Source organism: Malaclemys terrapin, chromosome 13, assembly GCF_027887155.1.
Source record: "Malaclemys terrapin pileata isolate rMalTer1 chromosome 13, rMalTer1.hap1, whole genome shotgun sequence".
In the NCBI taxonomy this organism is placed as follows: Eukaryota; Metazoa; Chordata; order Testudines; family Emydidae; genus Malaclemys; species Malaclemys terrapin.
In genome coordinates this window covers 1,489,139-1,516,558 of record NC_071517.1, presented here as the reverse complement: position 1 = coordinate 1,516,558, position 27,420 = coordinate 1,489,139, and the positions used below count along the sequence as shown (strand labels likewise).

General features: G+C 48.5%; 1 protein-coding gene across 10 annotated transcripts in view; it reads left to right on the top strand.

Annotated features, from left to right (window-relative positions):
* RBFOX3 (RNA binding fox-1 homolog 3) overlaps positions 1-27,420 on the top strand; it is a 333,267-nt gene that overhangs the window by 140,699 nt on the left and 165,148 nt on the right. The gene's annotated exons all lie outside the window — the stretch shown is intronic.

Genomic DNA, 27,420 nt, shown 5'->3' with positions numbered 1-27,420 from the left:
GTAGGCACAGAGGGGAAGCGACTTCTGGCTCTTACTGTTGTGCTCCCCCCACTGGCTCTCAGCAGTCAGAGTTCTGTCCCTGCTCCAGTCAGCTGCTGTGAACAGACACTGGCCCAGCAGCAGGCAGGAGGTTCTGGCTGGTAGTGCATGCACTGCTCTGCTGTCCCTCCACTTTCAAAATAGTGGTGTTAAGGAGCTGCCAACGCGGCCTGAAGGTCCGTAGCTTCCACTGATTGTACTGTGACCTTAATGGCCGTTTCCCTTTAGAGATGTTTGTATCTCTTCACTGAGTGGCCGGTGGGAGGTTACTGGCTCATAGCCATTTATGAGCACATTGCCCCACTGGCACTGGGGTCTCTCTAGTTTTTTTCTGAAGGGTTCAGAGGCCTTGGGTGTCTCTGAATTCCAGTGCCTTTTATTTGTTAACCTTCTGCCTGGGGGCTGTACTGTGCTGGCTCTCCCAAAGGGTGAGTAGTGCAGTCTCAGTCCCCTAGATGGCACTGCGGGGTGAGGAATGAGCTGGGGCTACAGGGTGCCAGGTTCTCAGTCCCTTTCACTTGTTGCCTCTGGTAGTTTGCAGACAGGCTTCCTGGTCCCCCAGATACCTTACCTGAGCAGAGGCTGAGAGGCAGGGCACAGGTCAGTTTGTTCCAGCTGCTTGCACCAAGCCAGGCCAGTCTCCCACCCATTGTATTTGCAACAGGATGATAATATACCATGGGACTCTTTGGGTTTGTAGAAGAGATGCCAGCTAGCTGTCTGTCCCCTATAAGTGGCAATGTCATGGCTCCTCCTTATCTTGCCCTACTCTGTGTGGCACCATCCTCTTTCCCTGATTACTTCTAAATATGCTGATAATAACAAAACTTCATCACACATGTTCTGCCTTTGCTGTCATGTTACATGGATTCTCGGCTGCAGAGGCACCTCTTCACCCAGGTTCATAGGCAGATGTGGGAGGAAGGGTTGTTTACTTGAAAACCTTGGGAAGCAGACGGTTCCTGTAAAAAATCCCTTCCCATTAGTTTTGAGATGGGAGCTGAGAACCTCTCCACCATTCTCAGTAGGGGTATGTATATGGTAGTGGATAGGAAGTTGGGTAGCATCTGTAAGCCCTGTAGTGTGGCACTTGCTGTTTTGTGTTGGAGAAACTGCTTGACTTAAATCAGAGCAGCAGTTATGTAACATGGTATGTCCATGTAGATGAGTAAACACACTTAAAATTGGGTCCCACGACTGCCATGTGATTCATTCATATTATTTTTGTTGTGTAAAGCACAAAAGACCAGCATGTGCATGTGGTGGGATTCCCAGGCCTTGATGCTGATCAGCTGATCATCAGGTGTCTATGGGGCCCTCCCCTCTGGCTGAGTTAAAGTACTAACTGCTTTGGCTTCTCTGTTAAGTGAAGATACTCTAAATGCTGTGATCTGCATGGACATTCTCATTTTATGTCTGGAATAAATGTGGGGAGGGCAGTTGAGATCAGGGAGTGAGATGAATTTGGAGGGAGGCAGAGAAAGGGACTTGTGTTTATATGAAGGAGAGGAAGAATTTTAACAGCATGTTGGGAACTGAAAAGGTGATTCAGTGGCCAATGTGTGCATTGGTGGTGGTGTATCCTTACTGATCCCAGGATATATTAGAGAGACATGGTTATTGAGGTATATTTTATTGGACCAACTTCTGTTGGTGAAAGAGACCAGCTTTCGAATTGCACAGACCTGAAGAAGACCTTGTCTTTCAGTGGTTAATGGTTATTTTACTTCTGATAAAGACTTCCCCTAAGCCCACTGGTCTGGGCCAGCATTGTCTCCTGGTCTCTTGGATCACAGTTTGGAGGATAACAAAAAGGCTGTTGGAAGGTGTAAGTCTAGCCTTTCTTCAATATGTCTCAGCGATGGGAAGATAGCAGGAGTCCAAGGTGGTTTTTCCCAGTCAGTAGTTCTTTGTGGCCAGTAGGTGGCAGCAGCTGTCTGCGCGGAGTGCTCTGCGGGTGTAGGGACCCTGCTTAGAAAAGGCTTAGGGGCGCTAGCAAGTAGCAGATCAGCCAAAGTTGGCAGCATGGCTGCAGCAAAGGCTCTCGCAACCTGGGCTGTACCAGTGTGTCAGGCAAAGGAAGGGACAATCCCATCACCAGCCTTGCTCCCCTGCCTGCACTGGGAGAGCTGCAGACAGTGCAGGGGACTAGCTCTCAGGAGAGCCTGAAGAAAAGGGGGTGAAGGAGAGAGATGGCAGCAGCTTGAAACGTAACAAGGATGGCCACGAGCTGCCCAGGGAAGTGGTTGAGCACAAGCCCAGCACCCTTCTGAGGATGCTGGGGCAGGGCATTCACAGGAGCAGGCCTTGACCCCCATCGAAGAGGGAGCAGGGCCTAATTCAGAGAAAGGTGTGAGGTGCCTGTCTTTGTCCAGGCCTCCCTCGAACTGTGTGTAGCATGCAATGGCTGGGTTTCCTCCCTCTCAGCTTAGCCAGCTCAGTGCTGCATGCAGAGGGTGTGTGTGTGTGGGGTCATGCACCCACCAGATTTCTGCCATCATTTTTATGCCCTGCCCTGAACCCCACTGCATACCACCAGAACCTTAAAATTGTGTCCCCCTCCCCCCCCCCCCACTATCAACAGTTACAGATTGTCTTTGGCTGTGTGGGTTGTGGGCTTTACATTCTCTTCTGGGCTGTGTTTGTTGTTGAACCCAACCTGGTGCAGTGCAGCCTGGAGGCAGCAGTGATAGACACCTTCCGTGTGTTTGCAATAACATTCATTCTTTGTAAGCAAAGTGCACCTCTTCCATCCTCCCTCCAGAATACAGGAGGTTCTAGTAGTCATGGTTAGCACAGCACTGAACGCTGCTGCACTGTGCCTTGTAGAGGCCATCTGGCTGAAAGGCCAAGGGAAAGCTCTTGGGAAGGACCACTCTGCCCTGAGCACAGTCCAGAGGGGGTTGGCCAAGCCTAGCAGACCCTGTTCCCCTCCTGTCCACCTCACTGCAGTGGCTTGCTGCTCTGAGTGCTGAGGACAAGGCCCTTTAGCCGCTAGGGTGTGCTGCAGCACCATGGAGAGAGCCAGAGCCAACACACTGTTTAAATAAATGGTTACGCTCACTCTTCCTCCCACCCCAGCACATGTGCTGGAGTGCAGCAGTAAATCCCCCTGTGGGAGCATCAGGAGTATACAGGAGAACTCTCTGGGAGCTCTCCCAATCCCTTTAAAGCAGCATATAGGACGTCTGGGGGGAGGAGAGGTTGCTGGGGTCACTGGCCACTCCAGGTTTGGAAAAATTAACTTGCACTATACCAAAGAGCAGTAGAAATTATACCCAATTTCCAATGGAACCAGCTTAACAAAAAACAAGCAAACAAATAAAAGCTTCCCCTGCAGTGTTTGTGACCCAGCCATATGGAGCTAGAGCCTGGGAAGCAGCAAATGAAATTGGCTGGAAACCAAGGAGGAACATAAAACTGACTCCTCCATTCCCATTCCCAACAGAGAGAGAGAGAGACACTATAGCGCGTCCTTGTCACCTGTGATTGTTGAGAACTTGGGTTGTTGTATAAGTGCAGACAGTGTATAGAAGATACAGATCAAAACCCAGCCCCTGCACCAGTGAGCCTGGAATCTCAACAGTCAGGCCTGACAAAAGGTGGGAGGGGAAACAGAGATCCAGAGAGGGGAGGTAACTTACCCTCAGTGGTGGAGCCAAGAGGAGAATCCAGGTCTTCTGACTCCCAGCCCAGGTCCTAGCCACTAGATAGCACTGTCTCTCTCCACATCTTAGTGCTGCTGGCTCTACGCTACCTGGGTGGGTTTGCTCACCTACGCAGTTAGCAGTTGGAACATTGTTCTTTTAATTAAATTAGTTCCTTTTAATACGTTTGGTTGTGCTGTTTGGCTTAATGTTTCCTCCAGCTGCAGATACGTGAGCTGCTTCCCTAGGGCTCACTTTAGCAAACCTGCCCATGTGAACAGCCCTGTTGGAGTGAGTGAATGCAACTACTGAGGAGTGTGAGGACTACGCATGTGGGTGAAAGTTTGCTAGAGTGTCTATTGCTCATTAGTGAGTGGGGAGAGGCTTCTCCAGGCAGGTCATCCAGACAGACACTGTGCACAGAGTGATTTGGTAGAAGGGAGCTCAGGCACTGAGAGATCCCTGCTGCTTAGCATTTCTTGCAAGGCCAAGAGGTTCTGGGGTGATGTGGAGGTGGGAGGGAGCATGTGCACAGTGAGTTCAAAGAACCCTAGTTAGTTGCTGGTTGGTAGTTTTTGATTGCTGGTAGAAGGAATCAGATGGCCAAAGAGGTGCTGGTGCCTATGCCTCTGTGGTGCAGTCCTGGCAAAGGGTCGCTTTTCCTGACTTGGACTATTTATGGTAGTCTTAGTGCCGATGTAAATATTGCCTTTCACCCCCCGTGTCTCAGAATTAATTTCTTCACCCCCCTTCCCTGGTGCGCATGCTGCACACTCACTCACACCCATATATCTGTGTACACATAGGGTGACCAAATGTTTTGATTTTATAGGGACAGTCCAAATTTGGGGTGCTTTTTCTTATATAGGCACCAATTACGACCCCACCCCTGTCCTGATTTTTTACACTTGCTATCTGGTCACCCTGTGTATACATACCCATATATGTGCTATCACACACATCTAGCCATGCTCAGAAAGCTAAGCCTGCATTGCCCTGCTGGCTGGGGGCAGTCATTCACCAGCTAATCACACAGGGTCCATGCCATCCTTTGCCAGTGTCTCTGCCACCCTATAATAGATGCAGCAGTTTCTTCATTAACATGTTCACACAAGGCAGTCCTCTTCCTTAAGTGGCCTTTCTTTTTCGAGTGCTGTCCCGGTGGGTGCTCCACTTTAGGTGTCAGTGTGTCCCGGTGCTGTCGATCGGAGATTTTCGGTAGCAATGTCTGGTCGGGGCGCGCGTGCACAGTAGCTGTTTCGCGGCACCACTGGTGCCTCATGTAGCACGCACATGCCCTGATCCCTTCAGTTCCTTCTCTACTGTCCTCGACTTGAGACGGAGTCCGTTAGTGGTGTCACTATGAACCTTAAAATAGGATTAGAGTTGTTAGATAGTTTCGTTTACCCTTGTTTATTCAAAATTGTATTACTTTCTTAGTGTAGTTAGTTAGTTAAATTTAGTTGGGGAGAAAAAAAGGTTTCTGTCCTGCAGTTTTTGACAGAAACATCTCAGATATGTCTGGCTCCCCAGGTTTTAAAGGTGCACTTCTTGCAAAGACGCAATACCAATCTCTGATGGACATTTCCTTTGTGTCCAATGTTCAGGTGAGTTGCACATACCACAGAAGTGCGCCCACTGCAACAATCTGCAGGCTAGGGCAAGGAGAGATAGGGACCTTCGACTCAAACTCATTTTAATGGCGAAATCCCTAACTCCTACCTTGGACAGACCACGACAAGGGACTCTCCAGGCACAGCCTCTATTGACAGACTAAGCACTATCTCCTCTGTAAAATTAAGGAAAAGGGCCACGTCTTCATTGAGCCGAGAACCATAAAAAAAAAGGGGGGGGGTCTCCGGCGAAGTCTCTGCCCACGGTGCCAACCTCATCCAAAGTAAGCACCTTTGATGCACCGGGCACCTCCGGCATCGTCCGCTCCGGGACCTCTGCCGGCAGGATGAAGGAGTCGAGTGGCAGGCCCAAAACAGCCTCCTACTCCACGGCACCGACTACCCCTGCAGAGGGCTCAGTATCACAACCTCTGCCACGTGTGATGGCTCCCCCTCCGGCACCAAGTTCATCGGCGTCGACCATGGAACCACCAAACCGGTGACTGCGGCACCTAGGAAGGGTACGCACAAAAGATCCGCACCAACCTCACTTCCACATAAGGAGATGGCACAGACGGATACTGCATGGCATATGTTGACACCGATTCCCCCAATACAGACATCTGACATGCAAGCATCATGTACACCCGGATCTCCACTACTCGGAACCGCTTGCTCGTTGTACCAACGGCATCGGGCCAACCTGATTCTCCCATTGCTCCACCTTTCTTGAGTGATGAGGCCGCCGCTGCAGAGGAAGCAGTCAGGATGCTCCTCCCCAACAGGCACTGAACCTCATTATAGACCCAGGAAGAGAGCACCAGGGACCTGCCACCATGGCTCGCTAACCCCTGGATGTGCCCTCCCATGCCATTTCCCATCCAATGGCCACAATGGGATCCATGGACAGCCTACACGTCTTAATCCCACAGACTTCCCTCTTCCCACAGGAAGCCTATACGCATTGCCCATCAGTGCCGCCTTGCTGGAACCTGCAGACACGGTGTGGCAAACTCCTGCCACCATTAAATGTATGGATAGGAAATACCCGTGGCGCCTTTTTTTTATGTGTTCGCTCCCCTTGCTCTTAGAACCTGGCTATGCCACTGTGAGGAACATGGTCCCTAGGGGACGCTGTCCTCATCAAATGGAATGCTCCTCTCCTATATGCATTCCCACCAATACCTCTAATCTCAAGAGTAATACACAAAATATGAACCGACAGGGCCAAAATAATACTCCTGAACCAACCAAAAATATGAACCAACATGGCCCAGACAGACTTGGTTTCCTTACCTGACATGCATGGAGATATGCACATTGTTCATTCTCCTTCACCTACCGAATCTTCTCTCGCAGGACAACGGTCAAGTTCTCCATCTGGACCTGGCAAAACTTCACCTGAAGGCATGGCTCCTTCATGGCTCCAACACAACGAACTAGCCTGCTCGGAACAAGTAAAATACATGTTAATAAACAGCAGGAAACATAGTACGCATTCTACTTACCACCAAAAATGGAGTAGATTCTTTCTGTGATACTAGAACAAACAAATATCTGCAAGCCAGGCACCACTCCCACTAATTCTGGAATATCTACTATCTCTAAAGAACTCAGGGATCGCTATGAGCTTGTTGAAGATTCATCTCGTGGCCATAACAGCCTTCCATCAACATGTGGACGGGACCTCAATATTCGCACATCCGATTACTAAGTGATTTTTAATGGGCATACAGAATATGTACCCAGACATCCATGAACCAACACCAGCATGGAATTTAAATCTCATGCTCAAAAGTCTAACCAGAGGACCATTTGAGCCTTTAGCCACCTGCTCATTAATTCACTTATGAAAGTGGCATTCCTGGTTGCCATTACATTGGCACAAAGGGTCAGCGAGATAGAGGCTCTCATCACTCACCCCTCATACACAATGTTCTTCAAGGATAAAGTGACACTTAGAACACGCCCAAAATATATGCCCAAAATATCATCCTTGTTCCATCTAAACCAGCTGATTCACTTACCTACCCTGTTTCCCCGAAAATAAGACAGTGTCTTATATTAATTTTTGCTCCCAAAGATGCGCTAGGTCTTATTTTCAGGGGATGTCTTATTTTTCAGAAATGAAAAATGCCTTATTATCGGTGGATGCCTTATTATCGGGGAGGTCTTATTATCGGGGGGATGCCTTATATTACAACGAGAGGCAAAACTGTAAGTAGGCCTTATTTTCGGAGGATGTCTTATTTTCGGGGAAACAGGGTACATTTCATTCTAACCCACATAATAATGCCCAAGAAGTGGACCTGCACACACTAGATGTACACCGTGCCTTGGGCTTCTATCTGAACAGAACAAAACCTTCTGAAAATCCCCCAGACTATTTATGTCAACAACAGAACGATCAAAGGGATCTGCCACATCTATGCAAAGATTATCTAAATGGATATCTAGCTGTATCCATATGTGCTATTCACTACACAACACTGAAGCCCCTCCGGGCATCAGATCACACTCGACAAGAGCCTTATTGACTTCCATAGCATTTCTACACAATGTGCCCATTCTAGACGTATGCAAAGCAGCTACCTGGGCATCTGAACACACATTCACGAACCATTATGCCATCACACTCAATTCAAGTTCAGACACAAGACTAGGCCTCACTGTACTAGCCTCAGCAATGAATGCAACTCTGAAGTCCCTTCCCTCCTCGTGAAGGCACTGCTCTACATTCACCTAAAGTGGAGCACCCACAGGGACGTCACTCGAAGAAGAGAAGAGAGAAGTTACTCACCTTGTGCAGTAACTGAGATTCTTCGAGATGTGTGTCCCTGTGGGTGCTCCGCTACCCACCCTCCTTCCCTCTGCTTTGGAGTACGAGGTAAACACCTCACAGCAGAGAAGGAACTGAAGGGATCGGAGCATGCACGCGCTACATGAGGCACCAGTGGCTCCACGAGACTGCTACTGCACATGCGCGCCCTGACCAGACACTGCTAACAAAAATCTCCCATCAAGGGTGCCAGGATGCACCGACACCTAAAGTGGAGCACCGACCGGGACAGCACTCGAAGAAGCTCACTTACTGCACAAGGTGAGTAACCTTCTCTTAAGTGCAATGCATGAGTGATAATTGGCCAGTTGTGAATGCAGGGTCCCTGACAGGACTGAGGCATCTTCCCCATCCTGATGGGCTCTCTAATTTGATCTGCCCAGAGTGTAAAGATAGCCCTGGCACTGCAGCCACTGGGTTATTTCCACAGGGCCCCTGGAGGAGCCTGCTTGCTTTCTACCTCCTGCTTGTTTCCAGTTGTTCTCCATGAATTGCTTGCTGCACCAGGAGACTGTACTCCAGATGCTTTGCTGGGATAACTCTGCTGACAGAGCCTCCTAGTGTAGATACAGCTTATGCCACCAGAAGGAGTTTCTGTCAGCACAGTAACACCACCTCCCTGAAGAATCATAGGACTGGAAGGAACCTCGAGAGGTCATCCAGTCCAGCCCCCTGCACTCGTGGCAGGACTAAGTATTATCTAGACCCATCCCTGAGAGGTGTTTGTCTAACCTGCTCTTAAAAATCCCTAATGATGGAGATTTCACAGCCTCCCTAGGCAGTTTATTCCAGTGCTTAACCACCCTGACAGTCAGGAAGTTTTTCCTAATGTCCAACCTAAACCTCCCTTGCTGCAATTTAAGTCTATTGCTTCTTGTCCTATCCTCAGAGGTTAAGAAGAACAATTTTCTCCCTCCTCTTTGTAACAACCTTTTATGTATTTGAAACCTGTTATGTCCTCTTTTCCAGACTAAACAAACCCAATTTTTTCAATCTTTCCTCATGGGTCATGTTTTCTAGACTATTAATCATTTTTGTTGCTCTTCCCTGGACTTTCTCCAATTTGTCCACATTTCTCCTGAAATGTGGTGCCCAGAACTGGACACAATACTCCAGTTGAGGCCTAATCAGCGTGGAGTAGAGCGGAAGAATTACTTCTCGTGTCTTGCTTACAGCACTCCTGCTAGTACATCCCAGAAGGATGTTCGCTTTTTTTGCAATGGTGTTACATTGTTGACTCATATTTAGCTTGTTGTCCACTCTGACCCCCAGATCCCTTTCCGTAGTACTCCTTCCTAGGCAGTCATTTCCCATTTTATAGGTTTGCAACTGATTGTTCCTTCCTAAGTGGGGGTTTTACCGACATAGTGAGCAGGGGCGGGTGGAGTTCATACCACTGAATGACATAAGTATGCCAAAAAGGCTGTGTTGTAGATCTGTAGAGATCAAGGCAAAGAGCGGGTTAAACTGAGGGTGAGGACTCTGGGATTGGGAGTCTCCTGGGGAGGGCTGAGCTCTGTAGCCTGCGTTGGGGGCAGAGAGAGAGAGGCCATGGGGAAATGGCAGGGTGCAGGTGCTATGTGCTGGCTGCAGGACAGTCTCTGTTTTTGGGGAGGTGTTTCTTTGCTCCCTGTCGAGGGAGAGGCTGACTCTGGGGGTCTGTCAGAGGTATGCTGACAGAAAGAGGCTGTTCTCTTTGTCTAACTCCGTTTGTTCTCCTGGCCATACTTGTGGCTTTAGTGGCAGTGTGATTGTCAGGCTATTTGTGCCCCACAAATCTCCTGGAAGTTGTCTCCAGTGCAGACTCTGGGGACTGGGGGTAGGGTCTGTATGGGAATGGCGGGGGCAACTCCCACCAGTCTCTGTCTCGGTTTTGTGGCTGATACAGAGAGCATGCTGCAGGGAGTCTCTTGTGCAGAAGAGCCCTTCCAACTGAGCCGTGGAGAGACTGACCTCCTGGAAGGGAGATTCAAGAGCCCTGAACGCAGCTCAGAGGTGATGCCACCGTGGGGAGGCTTCCATATTTATTTCATTTTGCATCCCTGCTCCAGTCATTTTGCGCTCTAATGAGCAAGAGGAAAATAAATGGGAAGCAAGAAGAGAAGGGGACTGGTGGTCAGCATGCCTTGGTTAAGTGCGGGAAGCACCTTAATTGTTAGTCAGGGCTTGTCAGCTGCATCACAGGAGCTCTGGATAAAGTGTTCCAGTGAAGAAGATAATTGAAAATCAAAAAAGACTTTGTTAATTTGATTAGGCAGAGCCGTAGTTGAATTGTTCTTCATCAAAAGAGATTTAATTTTGACATGCAATTAAATCCTTCTGCTGTACTGCTGCCCTGCTCGTTCCCAGCAATGGGGATGGCTTGGCAGAAGGGGAGAGGGAGCTTTAAAGGATGGCAAAAAGCTTAGAGGTGCAGAGAGGGGGATGGAAAAGCTGTCAGAGAGGGGAAGGCACAGGGAAAGAGCAGCTGGAAGGAGACTGAAGGAATAGTGGGACTGAGAATGGGGTAGAGAGAATGGGGATCATTGCACAGGGAGGCAGGCATGAGAGGGCCATTTTTCTGGGGTTGCAGAGAGAGCCCTGCTCGGCCTGGGGGCATGGCCACATCCAGATGTCATTAGCTTGGTGTTGCGCGCAATGAAAGAGTTAACCTGGGCGAGTCCTATGTAGGGGCCATTGCCAGAATCCATTTGTTGTCATTAGCAAATATTACCAATTAAATGCTGACTTTGACTTACGTGTTATAATTGTGTAAAATAATTGCATTAAAGTAACATGCTGGGGGAGCCTTGCCTCCATTCTGTCTCCTAAACTATTCTTCAACCCTTAGCTGCCCTGGTCTCCCCTCATCCCAGCCCTGATGGTATCCAGCACAGCTGTCTGCTACAGGGAAGTCTTTGCACCGACCTCAAAATGGCAAACAGACCCACTCACACTGTGTGACTCCGTTTTCTTCACTCCTCATTTCCAACTTTTGGGGACTCTGCTAATACTAACCATGGTGGAGGAAGAGCTCTTGGATTTTAAATTGCCCAGGTATAGCTGCCTTGAAGGCCCAGCCCTGACTCTGGGTGACAATGAGTATGAATTTCACAAGGCAGATGACCTGGTGCCCCTCAGAGGCCAGCAGCAAAGGATCTCTCCCTACATGTTGTTGTTTTAGCCTGCAGGCTGAGCCATGCCCTGTCACCGTAGCCCAGTCAAGGCAGGAGGCCAGAGACACTGCAACAGTTGCACTTGGGATATGTCTACACAGGGATAAAAGACCAGCAGCGTGGCCGTGGTTGGCCTGGATCAGCTGACGTTCGGCCTTCGGCTCTAGAATCCTCCACTCTTGTGGGGTCCCAGAGCTTGGGCTCTAGTCCAAGCCTGAATGTCTACACAGTGATTTTTCAGCCCCAGAGCTGAGCCCCAATAGCCCGAGTCAGCTGTTTTTTGTTTTGTTTTTTAATCCCTGTACACATCCCATTGGAGACCAAGGGTAGAAGCCTTTGAGAACTGGCCCCGTTTTTGCTGCTTGCGTAGTGACACAGTGCAGACCGAGTCTGTTTGTTTGGACAGGGTTGCCCAGAGGGGACAGGTGTTCTAAGGGTCTCTCCTATCAAGACCAAGTAGCCCCTGGTGCCTGGAGGTGGGGGCTGGGGAGGCAACGTCCAAGGGAACATGGAAACTGCCAGCCATGGTTAGAGAGTGGAATTCCAGCTGAAACTGTAAGCTGGGCAGCAGAGGAGGTGCCTCCGAAAGGCACAGCCATTTGGAGGCTGGACACCGCTCACTCTGTTCCCAGCGCTGAAGGAAAACCCCAATGAAGGAAGAGGCCCGACTGTTCTGTGCCTCGCCTGGCAACCTCCCACATGATGCTTCACTTCTTTCTGTCTCTAAATGGGCAATGGACTTCAGCAGCAGCACCATCCTTTCCTCTCGCTCCCTCAGCTGTGGGGAAATAATTGAGCAGGGGACAAAGAGGCCAGGCTTAATTTAGTGGAGTCACTTTGTTCACAGGGGAATGTTACCTCTCTGGCAATATTTGACTAAACAGCTGGTTTAGCGTGGGTGCCACAAGCTGATTTATTCCAGGCGCGCAAGGCCTCCTGCAAGACTGCAGCTCCCTACTGTGCAGGGAGATTGGAGGAGCTGCAGTGCCCGGAGCAGGGCTCCCCACAAACTCCTGCTCCTCACTGTGCTGGTGAGGGCAGAGGAGTGTTGCTGGAGCAGTAATCTCTCTGCTGCACAAACGGGGGTGGGGGGGTGGGATTGCAGGATAAAATCCCACCATTGGGGCTGCAGATTCAGAGCTAGCAATGACAGCAGGAGGACAGTGGGATGTGATGCTGTTTTAAAATGTGAGAGAGATGTTTTAATGTAGCCTGTAGTTATATGCATCCGAAGAAGTGGGCTGTAGTCCACGAAAGCTTATGCTCTAATAAATCTGTTAGTCTCTAAGGTGCCACAAGTACTCCTGTTCTTTTTAATGTAGCCTGTAGTCAGAGCGAAGAAAGGCCCTGCGAAGGGGTAGGGGTTTAAGAGAAAATCCAAGAGGCATCTGTTTGCTGCAGTTGGATTTTCACTCCATTTTCACCCATGGCAACAAAGGTCACAGTTAAATGGAGTTTGCAGTTCACAGATAGTCTTCATCACAAAACCACTGCAGTTTGACACAACTTAGCATAGTTAGTAGTGCCTCTCTGTCAAGGCTGCAGCATATCTGTATGGGTGTGGGACTAGACTAGCAGGCAGCACTGCAGGTCAGGATTGAGGGGCGTCAGCAGAGCTGGATGGATGGCTGCAGGGCTGAAATAGCAGGGGATGACGGAGGTCAGGACTGAGGCATCAGCAGAGCTGAGCAGGAGACATTTTGGCTAGTGGATTCATTCTCTCATTTTCCCAGATTCACTTTAAAATTCAACAAACCTCAACTCAACCAAACCTTTCCCATTTTCTTTGCTGTCTTTAGCGTCTCAGACAGCTAATTAGCTGGTTGAGTTTCCAAGTTCTCGGCCATTAGCAAATCTTGCTGCTGTACTAGAGATGGGCCCTGCGCTGTACCAGTTCATTGTTCCTGGTCCCTTCCCTCAGCCTTGGCAGTAATGCTTGGAGGTCTGGGCCCCAAGGGATTGAGGGTGCTCAGATTTAATTCCTCTTAGACTGTATGGAGCCATAAGGAGACTCCATTTCTATTGCTGTTTACCTGCCGGCCCGGGTGGAGCTGCTCAAGGAGGAGATGGACTGGACTGAGCGATTTCACTGTCCACTGAAGGGCCATTAATGTGAATGAACACCCGGCAGGAACTCAGGCTTCTCACCTCACGGCTGGGCAGGGAACAGCATCTTGCTGCTCACTGGAATCAGTGCTGATCATGCAGAGCAAGCCACCTTCCCTGGCACAGACAAAACACTCCCCTGTGCACACAGTTCTCCCCCTGAGGAGAAGGAGAGAGTGACAGATGTGAGTCACGCAGCTTAGTGCAGTGGTTTTCAACCTTTTTTCATTTATGGGCCCCTAAAAAGTTTCAAATGGAGGCCTGGACCCCTTTGGAGATCTTAGACATATCTGCAGCCCCCCCCAAGGCTCTGTGGGCGCAGGTGGAGAACCACTGCCTTAGTGCACTACTGGAAGATGCTCAGACACTACAGTGATGAGGGCGGGATAAGAACTTGAACAGAATAGAATAGAGAACACAGGCGCGAGAATCCTTCCTTCTTCCTCTTCCTGCCTTACCTCACCCTGTTTTGCCAGGTTGGTACTGGATGTAATCCTGCCCCAAGTTACTCCTGGGTAATTCCAGTGACTTCAGCTCTCACTGGTTGCCCAACATGTGGATTGTTCTACTTCCCAGGGGTAAGAGGGTTTCTCACGGATCCACAGGATCAGTGCTATGCCCCCAGCTTTGGAACAGTCTCTAGGAGGAACGCTTTCAGTGGGCCAGACCTCCAAGGGGTCTCTTCCTTCAGGGTAGGCCATGTGGCCTCACTGCCTCCTGAGTCTGAACTTCTGGAACTCCAGCACTCCTGCTTCACACCATGAGCTGTGTTCAGTGAATCTTGATGGAGATGTGTACTCTTCAGGGATTAATGCACCTCACCAAGGATTTGCAGTGACACTTAAACACCGCTGTCAAAACAGTCAGGTTTGTTAGTCAACAGGCACAGAGCATAGGAAGCTCCTAGGTTAGCATAGAGAAAGGTTAAAGCATCATCCAAGTCCATTCTAATTAGCCCAGAGCCCAGCCAAGTTGTAGTGAACTCTGCGTTCAGGCTCTGACTTGCTTGGTCTGACCTCCGTGGTCATTTCCCAGGTGAGAGCCCAGACTCTTTCCAGGTGCCAACGCCAATCCACGATCTCACACCTTTGCAGTCCTTTGTTCTCAAGCTAGGGAATGTTGTTCAGCTTCCCTGCTGAGAGGTGGGAAACTCCATTTCCCTCTGGGGTGTCGGTTGCTAGGTGTCAGTGCTCTGGTGATTGGATTTGCCCTTGTCCCTGTTCCTGTGGGGTGAGCCTTGGACAGCCTTTTTTTAATGACCCATTCAAGCTCAGGGAGATGGGTGACATTCATTCCTATGTCTCATAGTCTCCCTATGAGCAAACAGTCCTTCGAGTGCATGCACATGTTCATTCCAATGTAGGTGTGTGCATGCCCCGAGCACAGTTGCCAGAATTTTTCCCTTAGTGGTATCTGTAGATTTGGCTCCAGCGCTCTCTGGTGCCATTTGCTCATAGCACCAATATAAAGGGCGCTGTCAACCCCACACCCCTTCAGTACCTTCTTATCAACCATGATGGTTGTTGGAATTTCCCTCATTACTCAGGCAATTTTTTCCAGTGGTTTTTCTTCTCTTTCTTGTGTATATAGTTATTGTAGTTTACTTAGTTTGTTAGTTAGTAGTAGTTTTAGTAGTTAATGAGTTTTGGACGCCTCCGTACTTGGTTGGAGAGGCTTCTCAGCTCTCCAGTGCTGGGGCATGCCTCGGTCACTGGGCTTCAAGCCCTGCATTTCCTGTGGCAAGTCCGTTTCCTTGAGTGACCTGCACTCAAGCTGTCTCAAGTGCTGAGGGGAAGCTCATCAGAAAGATCATTGCCAGATCTGCAGGGACCTCAAATCCATATCAAGAAAGACCGGCAGGTGAGGTTGGAGGTCCTTCTCATGGAGGCAGCCCTAAGACCAGTGTCGGAGCTGCACTCGGACTCGGCACCGAACACAGCTTCAGTGTGGAGTGCTCCTCCCACCAGTCGAGGTTCACGGCATCAGTCCTCCTCCCTGGTGCCTAAGGAGAAGAACCATAAGCAGCAGGAGAAGAGTTGTTCCCCAGTGCTGAAAGGAAGCAGGCAAGGGGATCTGGATAGAGCGAGACTTGTGTCGGGCCGCTGTCCCTCTCCGGCACCGCAGCAGCCATCTCTGCTAGCCTTGGTACCCCCGCAAGCTCTGCTAACTCTGGCATGGGAATTGCCATCCTCCAGCAGACACTGTACCGGTCAGTTTGCAGAACCGTTCAACCCCAAAGGCATTTGCGGCTGCTAGAGACCTACTCACTCTCCCAGTCCCAGAGTTCCCGGAGATTCAGGACTCTGCACCGCTGGTACCAATGAGTGGCAGAAAGCCATTCCCCAGCTTTCATGCAGCACCATGGCCACCCTCTAGGGAAAACCCCCTAGGGGAGCCTCGGCTCAGACTTCTCCATGGTGCCATTCACTGGCACTGAGAGGGTCAGCACCGCCTTGGTCTCCTCACTGCAGCTTGTCTTCCTCATCGGAGTCCGAAGTGGGGTCCTACTCTCCCCACCATCAGGACTGCCCACACAACTCCCCACGCTATTCTTACCCTGCTCTGGCCTCAGGCATTATGGTGCCCCTCAACGCTTGGCCTCTGGGACCATGGGGATTGCAATGGCCATGCAATGGCCTTTTTGGAACCCATGAGGGTTCCAGGGAACTGTTTTGAGGCGTTCATATTCTGTGGCCTCAGAAAGTAGGGCACCTCCAGTATTGCACTGCAAGATTCCCGACCCAGACTCCAGTGCTGAGCCCTGTGCCAAACCTCAAGAGAAGGTCCCACAGGTCTCGGTGGAGACAGAGGAAGGGGCAGAGGCCCCTTAATCAGCCTTAGCATCTTTTTCCTCTTCCTCAGATGAGGCAGTGTGTCCCCACTTCAAGATGACCAGAAGGCCCACCAGGACCTATTAAAGTGGGTGGCTTCAAACTTGGATATCCAAACTGAAATGGTAAAAGAAATGACACACGGTTTACTGGATATTTTGACATCAGTGGGTCCCTGAAGAGTAGCTCTATCCATTAACAAGGCGATCATGGACCTGGTTAGAGTGCTCTGGAAGACCCCCACTTCCCTCCCTCCTGCTGCCAAAAGGACAGAGCGCAAATACTTCATACTAGCCAAGGGGTATGAATTTCTGTTTTCACAGCCCCTCCGGGTCCCTAGCGGTGGTGGTCACCAATGAGAGGGACCATCAAGGTCAAGTGGGCCCCACACATCAAATGCAAAAGACCCTAAAAAGCTGGATTGTTTGGCCGAAAAGCCTACTCAACAGGTGGACTACAACTCCAAATAGCAAACCAGCAAGCTTTGCTAGGCTGCTATGATTTCAGTATGTGGAAGCGATGCAAAAATTTAAAGACATGCTCCCTCAAGAGGCCGGACCAGAGTTTTCTTTGCTAGAGGAAAAAAGGAAAACAGTTGCCTGGGACTCCCTGCAGGCAGCCTTGGATGCCACTGATTCTGTGGCGAGATCGATGGCCACAGCTGTTACCATGCTCAGAAGCTTATGGTTATAGTCATTGGGTTTTCCTCAGGAGGTACAGCAAACCCTCCAGGATCTCCCATTCAAAGGGCCCTTGCTCTTTTCAGAGCAAACACTCTATGGAGTTAAGGACTCTAAGGCAACTTTTAAATCTTTGGGTCTGTATACGCCGGCAATGTCCAGAAAACACTACAGGCCTCAACAGACTGGACGCTATTTCGCTGTATCTCAGTTCTGGATCCAGTTACCCCTTTGTTTTCCATCTGACTCTCCCGCTTCCTCAATGCCTGGACCCACATTACCGCAGACCATTGGGTTCCAAGCACAATAGAATTAGGTTATACCCTCTGTCTTCCCATCCTCTTCCCTGTCCCTCTTCAGGGAGCCTTCTCACAAGCAAATATTGGAACAAGAAGTACAAATCCCTCCTTCGGGTGGGAGCTGTGGAAGGGGTTCCACACCATTTAAGAGGAGAGGGCTTTTAGAATTAGTAAGTGATGGGAATAAAACACAACGGCTTGTCCAAAGCTCAGGTGGAATCTGACGTCCATCTCATCTGCTTGACCTTCTGGGCCTTAGTAATAAGCGTTCAGAAATCCACCCTTATCCTGTACAAAAGATAAGAGTTCATAGTGGCAGTTCTCAACTCCGTACGGGTGAAGGCCTGATTTCCGGAGAATCGTTTTTGCTCAACCTTGACCCTGATAAGTTCCCTTCAGACATATCCAGTCACCACAGTCTGGATATGTTTGAGCCTACTGGGCCACATGGTATCATATGTGGTGAAACACACAAGGCTATGTCTCAGATATCTCCAGACCTCGCTGGCCACAGTATATCCACCTTTGCATCAACACCTGGACATGGTACTCACCATCCCACCACAGAGCTTCGATTCGCTGACTTGGTGGCTGAACCAACACAAGGTCTGTGCAAGAGTACCTTTTTCAAGGCTCCAATCGTCGGTGACCCTGGTCTCCAGTGCCTCGGTGCTGGGTTGGGCAACCCACCTAGGGCACCTCAGGACTCAAGGTCTATGGTCTCAAAAAGAGCTCTCTCTTCATATCAATATCAGGGAGCTCGGGGGGGTCTGCCTAGCCTGCCAAGCATTCCTACCCCACATTACGGACAAGATGATTTCTGTTCTCACAGCTAATACAACTGCCATGCACTACATCAACAGGCAGGGCATAGCACGTTCTTCCCCACCATGTCAGGGGGCAATCCAGCTGTGGGAGTTCTGCATCACACACACAATTTATCTAGAAGGATCTTACCTGCCAGTGCACAGAACCAACTCGCACTCCCCACGAGTGGCCTCTTCAACAGGACATCTTCCAGTGGTGGGGGACTCCCCCGATTGACCTGTTTGCTACCTGCGACATCAGAAAATGCCCTCAGTTTTGCTCCCTGTGGGGCCACAGCCTGGGGTCTCTTATGGACTCCTTTCTGTTAGCATGGACAGCTCACCTATATTATGCCTTTTCCCCCATTCCATTGATACACAAGGTTCTGACGAAGATCAAGCAGGTTCGAGTATGGGTCATCCTCATAGCCCCAACATGGCCAAGACAGCACTGGTTCACCACCCTGTCAAGCCTTTTGGTGGAGACCCCAATCCGGCTTCTGCTATGCTTGGACCTGATCTCCCAAGACCATGGTTAGCTGCTCCTCCCGAATCATGGCTCTCTTCATTTGATGGCCTGGAACTACCTGAAGAGCATGCTTGCTCAGAGCAGGTCCATAAAATCCTAGTAAGGAATATAAAACCCTCCACCAAGGCGACTTACCTGGCAAAGTGGAAACAATTCTCCACCTAGTCTTCACAGCACGATGTGCCACCTGAACAGGCCTCATTGAAAATTATTTTGGAGTACCTTCTGACCTTGAAGCAGCAAGGTCTGGCCTTTTCTTCAATTAAGGTCCACCTGGTGGCCATTTCAGCCTTCCATCCTAAGGTCAACAACAGGTCAATCTTTTGGCACAAAATGGTAATCAGTTTTCTCAAAGGCCTGGAGAGGGTGTATCCTCAGGTAAAGGAACGAGGATTGAGAGTTATGTTGTTATCCCCTGCCTCCAGCATGAGAGAGTCTCGCTTGTGCATAGCTGAGTGTCAGCCCTCCATCCCCACCAGTCTGTCAGCCATTCAGATATTCTCCTCTGGGTTTTGCCAGCCCTTTCTTTGCCTTGCAGTTCGACAGTAGGTCCACCCTAGTCCCAAAGTCCCTTTTGAAGCATTTTCCTGTGAGATCTAGACCCTCACGCTGTTACATGGTTTTCCCAAAGGAAAAGCAAATCCTAGCTTAGAATCATAGGACTTCTATCCCCTGCACTCAAGGCAGGACTAAGTATTATCTAGCCCCTCCCTGACAGCGTTTGTCTAACCTGCTCTTAAAAATTTCCGATGGCAGAGATTCCACAGTCTCCCTGGGCAGCTCAGGATCAGCACTTTGCTTACTATCACAGCACTTAGATATATTTATAATGAAAACAAGAATATGTTTATTATCAAATATTCAAGTGATAGTGAGTAAGGATATTGGAAACAAATGGTTACATATAAAACAAAAACATAACACGGTTTTCTAGAGATTAAACTTAACAGGTTAACCCCCTGTCTAAAGAAGTATTATCTCACCCAAAGTCTTCTGCAGTGTTTTCAACCAAGACTGGTTGTGATCCTCTTTTCATCTTTGCCATCCAGCTATACCCACAAAGTTCATTGTCCTTGCTCACAGACAGGGTAGCCACCAGTGGCTTGTTTTTCTTGTGGGCTGCTTCCCTGTTGATTTCACATTCCTTCGTTAACAATTGACTATGTATGGAAATGAGTATTCATTGTGTTAGTTTACAATGCTTAATGTACATCCTGACACAGAGAGAGGTGAATAAACCTCTCTTGTCTGACAGAAAACCTGTTAGTCACCTCTGCTGGTGACTAACACCTTGATACAGACTCTAAGGACACATTTCCAGCATATCTCCATAACTCCTTACACATCCATTTCATAATGATGTTAAGAGCCACTGTGAGACCAGCTTTCATTTGAGATCTCACATGACTTTCTTTGGTGAACCAGAGTCAGGATATACCTGTACATCTCTGTACCCCCTTGTCAGTTGGCATTAAGAGATTCGTGGATCATACCTTCTCTCAAATATTCCTGGGGTGGTGCTCTAAGCAGCAGCACCCAGCTACCGATGCCAGTGGGCTGATTGGTCGGGGAGGTGGAGGGCATGCATCACTGATGGTGCTGTACATCTTCCCTTGATAATTGGAATGGCAGATGAGAGCCCTGGGAATTGAGGTTCTCCTCTGGGTGGTAGGTGGTTTGGATTTGCCTGGCTGTAGAAATGAGCTCGCCATGTCTGAATGTCCACTCCAGTCTTCCGAGGAGCAAGAGTGAAACCTAGGCCATGTCTACACTGCAACACTAAAGACACTTTTCTGAGGGTCCCCATGCAGACAAGCCTGTACACTAGAGTTTCCTAGTGCATTTGGCCACCTAAGCAACTTTATTGGCAAGAGAATGAAACGCTGACAGCGAATTGTAATGATAAAAAGGCATATGGCACAGACTCACTGAGCCCTTTGGGATTGGGTGCCCGGCCTCTCCCAACAGTTGGGGTGCTCTAATAATTTAGAGTTGGGGTGTGGCCCTTCGTGGGAGGCATTGTGTTCTCAACGAGGAGTTGGGAGTCAGGAACTCATCCTGATTCTGATACTGACTCCTTCTGCCTCTTGGGCAAGACATACATACTCAGTTTCTCCATGTGTAAAATGGTAATGCCACCGGCTTCTGCCCCAGGGGCATTGTGGGTGAATTAATATGTTAATTTGCTAAATGTTATTTCCTGTACTCTGCGGCTCACCTGGACTTTCCTTTTTTGGCCAATTCTTTTGCAGAACGTGTACTAGCACAGCACTATGTTATGCAGCCTCTCTTCCTGTGAACTGTAAATAGTGTAGGGGTGTGAATTTTCTTGGTATTGCTTAGCTGGTAAATTTCAGGGCTAGTGTTGTTCCAATCGCCTTTCAAAGTGCTAAATAAGAGCTTGGAAACACTGTAGGAGGAGCAGGAAAATGCAGCTACCTCACTGCCCCCACCACCCTTCAGGCTCATAAAGGAGTCTCAGACCCATGGAGCATGAGTTGTTAGTGGGCATGCTGAGGAAGATTGCAGTGAGTTCAGAATCTGCTCAGAACAATCAGACCAGGCAAGACTACGTAACAGCAATACCCTTGGGAAGGTGCTTAGTGCTCTGCCCGTGGCTGCTTATACTCTTTCCCGCTCTTCTTCTCCTTGCTAGTGAGAAGATTCAGATAATACAAGAGGGTCAGTAGGGACCCTGGGCTGCTCTTTGGTACCTGGGGCCTTGTCCACACAAAAAAATTAGGAGCCATCATTCACCACTGTGAATAGTAATGCTGGAGGCTGTAGTGCAGAAAAAAATCAGGTCTCTTCTCTGTCCCTGCTCTGAGTAAGGATAGATGACATGGTGTAAAAACATCTGCATTAGAGCTCCAGCTCACGTGATGACTACCTGCAGTGATGAAGGATGGGCCATGATTTAACTCGAGGAGATTAAGGAGCTGATGCTACTTGTGAATGATGTTGGTTGTAAAACAGAAGGATTTGTATTGTGTTCATGTGGGCATGCGTGCGTGTGTGCAGTACTTTGGACTGCCCTGTGCATAAGTACCTATTGGTGTTTGTACTGTATCACCATAGATATGGTGGATGAACTTTCCATTGCAGGAATGGACTTGGCAATAAAAGAGCTGGAGAAATTTTTTAAATAAGGGCCCTCCAAATCAAAGAGGGGGAACAATAGAGAGAACTTAGGGGGAAAGAAAAAACATGCAAAGCTAGAAGCTGCAGCTGCCTCTGGTTTGGACACAGCAGCCCTTGCTAGCTTTGTGTATCGTGTTTACCTCGACCATGTTGGCTTGTTGCCTTATTTGTTCTCCTCTAATTGAGCAAATGCGCTGTAGGCAGTGAAGCTAGGCCAGCATTGACTTTAGTAGAGGAAAGCATCAATAAAACGCTGCATGTTAGGAGGCTGACTCTAACACTGTCAGACTACTGGAGTTTTGAAGTTGCACTTTATTCATGATGTTTTGATTTCTCTTGCTCTGGGGACTTCTACTGTGATAGATTGTGATGCAGTACCAGAACAATATCGTATACAAGAGCAGCTTGCTTCCAAAACAGACATTTGCCACAAGAGCCCAATATTTTCTCCAGTTTTTTTTTTTTTTTTTCAGTAAAATTGGTGGGTGAAGAAATCATAAGCCTCATACAGTTCAGTCAACCAGAATTAGCAGCCAGAAAGTTAATTTTGCTGGTAGGCTGTTGATGGTAGTTTATATTACAGTAATGCTGGATTCATTGTGTCTCTTGGCTACTTAGACTGCAGTAGTGCTGGTAGGAGTTGCTTTTACTCTAAGAGTTTGACCCTCCACTCTTGCTAGTTATGCTGCTGTTACCTAGTTTCTCTATTGCTAGTGAGTTTGTTATGTTCTTGTATTGCTAGTGTTAGTTAATTTTAGTTGTTACTGCACAGCAAGCCAGGCTGTGAATCTGCAGCACACCAGCTGGCCGCACAGTAACTCACCGTGTGAGCACAGCTACAATGCAATGAAAGTTGCATAGTGCAGCTGTAGTGGTGTCCGCATTGCGAGACTTTTACTGCTTTGTAGTGGTGTCCACACAGCAAATTACTGCATGGGAAGCTGGTGTGCTGCAATTCACAACCTGGCTTGCTGTGCAGTGACTCGTCGCATAGACAAGCTCTTATGCTATGTCTACTCTAGCACTTGTGTGTGTGTGTGTGTGTGTGTGTGTGTGTGTGTGTGTGTGTGTGTGTGTGTGAAAACACCCCCCTGACTGACTGACTACGTTTCACTGACAGAAGAGCGGGTGTGGACAGCACTATGTCCATGGGAGACACTCTCCTGCCGACACAGCTACCGCTGCTCGTTGGGGGTGGTTTAATTATGCCAGCAGGAGAGCTCTCTCCACTGCCACAGAGCGGCTCCACAGGAGACCTTACAGCGACGCAGCTGCAGCGGTACAGGTCTGCGCTATAAGATCTGTAGTGTAGCCATATACTTAGTGCAGTGATCAGGTGACACACTGCTCCTTAGACTGAAGCTGCAGATAGTCCTAGCCTGTGCTTGCTGCTTTCCACGATTTATTTGTGGTTGAAATGTGCATGAATGAAGTATTGTATTTAGTCTTTTCTGCTCTCCCTAAATCCTTCCAGCTGTGGAAATCCTCTGTTATTCCCATTGCTGGTGCTATAGTTCTTGCACTTTCTGCTGTTCACTTACCATTGACATTGTATTGGGAAGTGGTGAGGCTGTTCTGTTCTTTAACTATCGGTGTTGGTTCCAATGCAGCTATTTTGTGATCTGTTCTCGTTACTGATTATACAGTTCTCCTTGTACCTTGTGAATTTCACAGGCATGAAATCCATTAGCAATTATAGATATAGACTCCTGAGCATATCTGTTTAGTCCCTGTTGTCAGTATATAGACAATCTAGCTGTCCCTTCAGTTTGATTTCTTTGGGGCATGTTATCAAATAAGCTGGAGATTCATGTACAGAAAATATATTCTGTTAACACATTTTTCATGTGCCATTGTCCAGTATCCTGTCAGTTCCTTCTTACCCCCTATAATGGTTGCTGGAACAGCTTCTCTTGCTTCGGCAAGGTGATTCTCAGTGGTTCTCGCTGTTTTTCCTCCATTCCTCTTTTCTTTTTCCCAAGAGTTGTTGTCTTCAGTTTATCTTCTTAGTAGTCAGTGTAAATAGTTAGACTCTCACATCTGTCTGGCGGGGTGTTCTCTGCTCCTGGAGCTGGGCATGCTCCAGGTTTCAAACCCTGTGCATCCTGTGGCAAGCCCATGCCTGTGACTGACCCATACTCCAGCTGTCTGAAGTGTCTGGGGGAAACTCACCTGCGAGAGTGCTGCCAGATCTGCCACCAGTTCAAGCCTCATATGAAGAGGGACGGGGAGGCTAGGTTAAAGTCCATCCTAATGGAAGCTGCACTCAGACCAACGTTGGAGACAAGCCAGTCGAACTCGGTACCAAGTACCTTGGCGTTGGTGCGGAGCACTCCTCCTGTGGCATGGGACTCTCGACTCCTCTCCCCTTCACCGATGCTGAGAAAGAAGCACAAAAAGCAGCAGTCTGAGAGGGGATGTTTCCCCGACCTGGAGGAGTGCAGCAGGGTGCAACCTGTGTCGGTCCCCTCCCATACCCCCATTCCTCAGGTTGCACCATCGACTCCTCCTTGCTTGCATGTGCTGTTGAGTCTGGTGCAGGATCAACCGCCAACAGCAGGGGGACATCACGGTGCCATTAACCCCAGAGGCACTTCTTGTAGCCAGGGACTTACTGGCAGTCTCGGTACCACCGGCACCAGTGGTGAAGACGAGCAGAAGGGAGCATGTTGCCCCAAGCTTCTATTCAGTTCCGGGTTTTCTGGTACTGTCCAGAGGGAAACTGACCCTGCTGAGGTCAATTAAGGCTTCCCTGCTCCGTCACCATTCACTGGACCCTCAGCACCAGCTAGTGGAATTGATGAGTATTGCTCCTTCATGGTCCCCGCAGGCTGACTTGTCATCAGCGTCTGAGGTGGAGTTGTGCACCCAGCCAAGGGGCCAGTACCAGTACCCTGTCAGTCAGCCCTACATTCCGGTGGATCCTGGGGCGGGTACCCCTCTGGGTGCATGGCCCAGTGGACAGTGGCTAAGTAAATGAAATCAAGAAGGGTTCTGGTTATTGAAGGGGGTCTCTGCATCCTGGGCGCACTCTACTTTTCTGAATGTTCTTTTACACTTCCCAGCTTGGGCTGGGATTCCACAATGTAATGTGAACTCCAAAAGCTGAGATCTCGGAAAGCGCCAGGCTAAGGTGTGGGGATGGAGGAGCAGCCTATCTCGAAGAGGCTGCTCTGCTATCAACCTTCTTCCTGCTTTGATGGCTGAGTAAATACCCAGTAGGCAGCTCACATTAGAGCAAGGCGGCTGTATTATTTGCAGAGAGGCTGGGGAGTCTCTGAGGAGAGCCAGCCCAACTTGCATATTAAAAGAGAAATTGCAATTAACAATCAAAAAAGACATTTTTATAACCTTTTTATTGAAGCCTTAATAAACAAAGAAGCAGAGAAATCTGCATATGCATTTGTGAGATATAAAAGTGACTAAATCAAGATGAAACAGTATGAAACCTGGACTTTCCTTCCTTTCCAGTTAGATAAATAAAATAATATGGCAGAAAGAGAAAAAACAAAAGGAAAGGAGTGAAAGAAATGGAGTCATGAGGCTTCCCATCTACCGAGAGCTCTGCAGTCCCCATTGCTTGTTCCCTTTGAATTCAGGAAGGCATTTGTGTTTGAATCAAAGGAAGGCTTCCCTTGCTTTCCCCTGGGAGCTGTGCTGAGCGGGATTTAAAGAGACATTGGAAATGCACCAGGAAGCTGAGAAAGGAAGAAAAGCCAGAGTGTGGACTTTAACCCAGAAAGTGAATAGGAGCTAGACACAGTGTGTCCTGTAGGACAAAGGTTCAGTGTTCCCATATGTCCTTAGAAACTCAGAGCCTCCCAGTTATGAACCATGGAAAGATATTGAATGTACAGTCAGCAAAGGAGCTGATGAGATGGAGCAATGGATTAGGAAAAGGCAGATGGATTGACCACCAGCTATGTTGGTATATTAGATGTCAGTCCAAAGATATAATAGATGGTGCAAAACACAGATCAGTCAGAGAGGCCCGCCACATCCATCATAAAGATAGGAGAGGCTGGTTGATGTAGCAATGGTGCCTGTAAAGGCAGAGATGGTTACATCAGTGCTGCCTATTGGAGAAGCTAATGATTTTTATACATTTTAGTGCCACAGATGCACATGACACTTTACAGTTATAAAAAATATAGCTAAAACAGCAAACAAGGTCCCTTCCCGAGCAGTCTAAATGCACAAATGGTGCAGTATAGTTAACACAAAGATGGCTGTACTGGTGGTGCTTGTATGGGAAGGAGTAGAGATGGCTCTAGGGACAGGCTGTGGCCTAATGGTGAAATATTTAATAATGGGCTTGTCAATCTAGCAGAGAAAGGTACTAGACAAATTCTGACTGGAAATAAGGCATACATTTTCAACAGTGAGAGCAGTGAACCAAGTGTCATGGTGAATTCTCCATCACTGACAATTTTTAAATCAAGATGGGATGTTTTTCTAAAAGATCTGCTGTGGGAATTGTTTTGGGGAAGTTCTGTGCCCTCTGCTATACCGGAGGGCTGACTGGATGATCACAGTGGTCCCTTCTGGCCTTGGAATCTATGAATAAATCGATGAAAAGGCCCAGGGTGGGGAATTAGAAGGCCATGTTGCTGATTGGTGGTGTGACCTTGAGCAAGTCTTTTGGCCAAAATGTTCAAACTTGGGCTACATAAATCTGTATTTAGGCACCTAAATAGTGAGTTTCCAAATGTTGGCCTCAATCAGTATGTGCCCTGAGTTTTCCCTGTCAGGCAAATATTCCCATTTCACAATCACACAAGGGTGTGATGTTCATAAATTCCAAGGCCAGGAGGGACAGTTGTGATCATCTAGTCTAACGTCCTGTACAGCGCAGGCCTAGAGTAGATCTTTTAGAAAAACATCCAATCTTGATTTTAAAATTGTCAGTGATGGAGAATTCCCCATGATCCTTGATAAGTTGTTCCAATAGTTAATTGCTCTCACTGTTAAAAATGTATGCCTTATTTCCAGTGTAAATTTGTCCAGCTTCAACTTCCAGCCATTTGAGTGTGTTTTGTACTTTTTTCTGCTAGATTGAAGAGCCCATTATTAAATATTTGTTGCCCATGTAGGTACTTACTGACTGTAATCAAGTGTTGTACTTAAAGTACTGCACAGGATCTTTTCAGGGGGAATAAGGCAGAACGCCACATTTATTAGTAATACATGTATTCATTAACACTGTATTATATGCATATAATATATTACACTTACACTCACACACACACACAAACACACTCCGTCTTGTTGTTACCAATTAGTTGCTCCCCTTAACTTCACTGGCCAGGTGAGTTAGATGGGGGAGGGGGTGGAGCCGGGCTTCTGCCGATCCGGATCGATGCTCCGATGTTGACAAGACGAGACCCGGGGTCTTCTGCAAGACACCTCACTTTTATAGCAGCTTTCCTCTCATGCAAATCTATACCAGATTCAAACTCTGTGTCTGTGTCCATTGGTCCTTTGTGCTGCTTTCTTTTGAGTGTTGTTCCAATGCTGCAAAGAGGGTGTTTCCAAAAGAAGGTGCTTGCTTCTAACCCCCGAGGCCGTCAGTATGTCTGCTTGTCTTTAATGAGCCCACTTGACACGTTTTATTGTCCTTGGGTCTGGCTCCCAGCCCCTCTCCAACAGTTGAGGCTGTCTGGAGGTGCTGCCTTCCATGCCTTCCTCATCCACACCTCATTCATTCAACAGGGCAATTGATTAAGAGGGGGGGG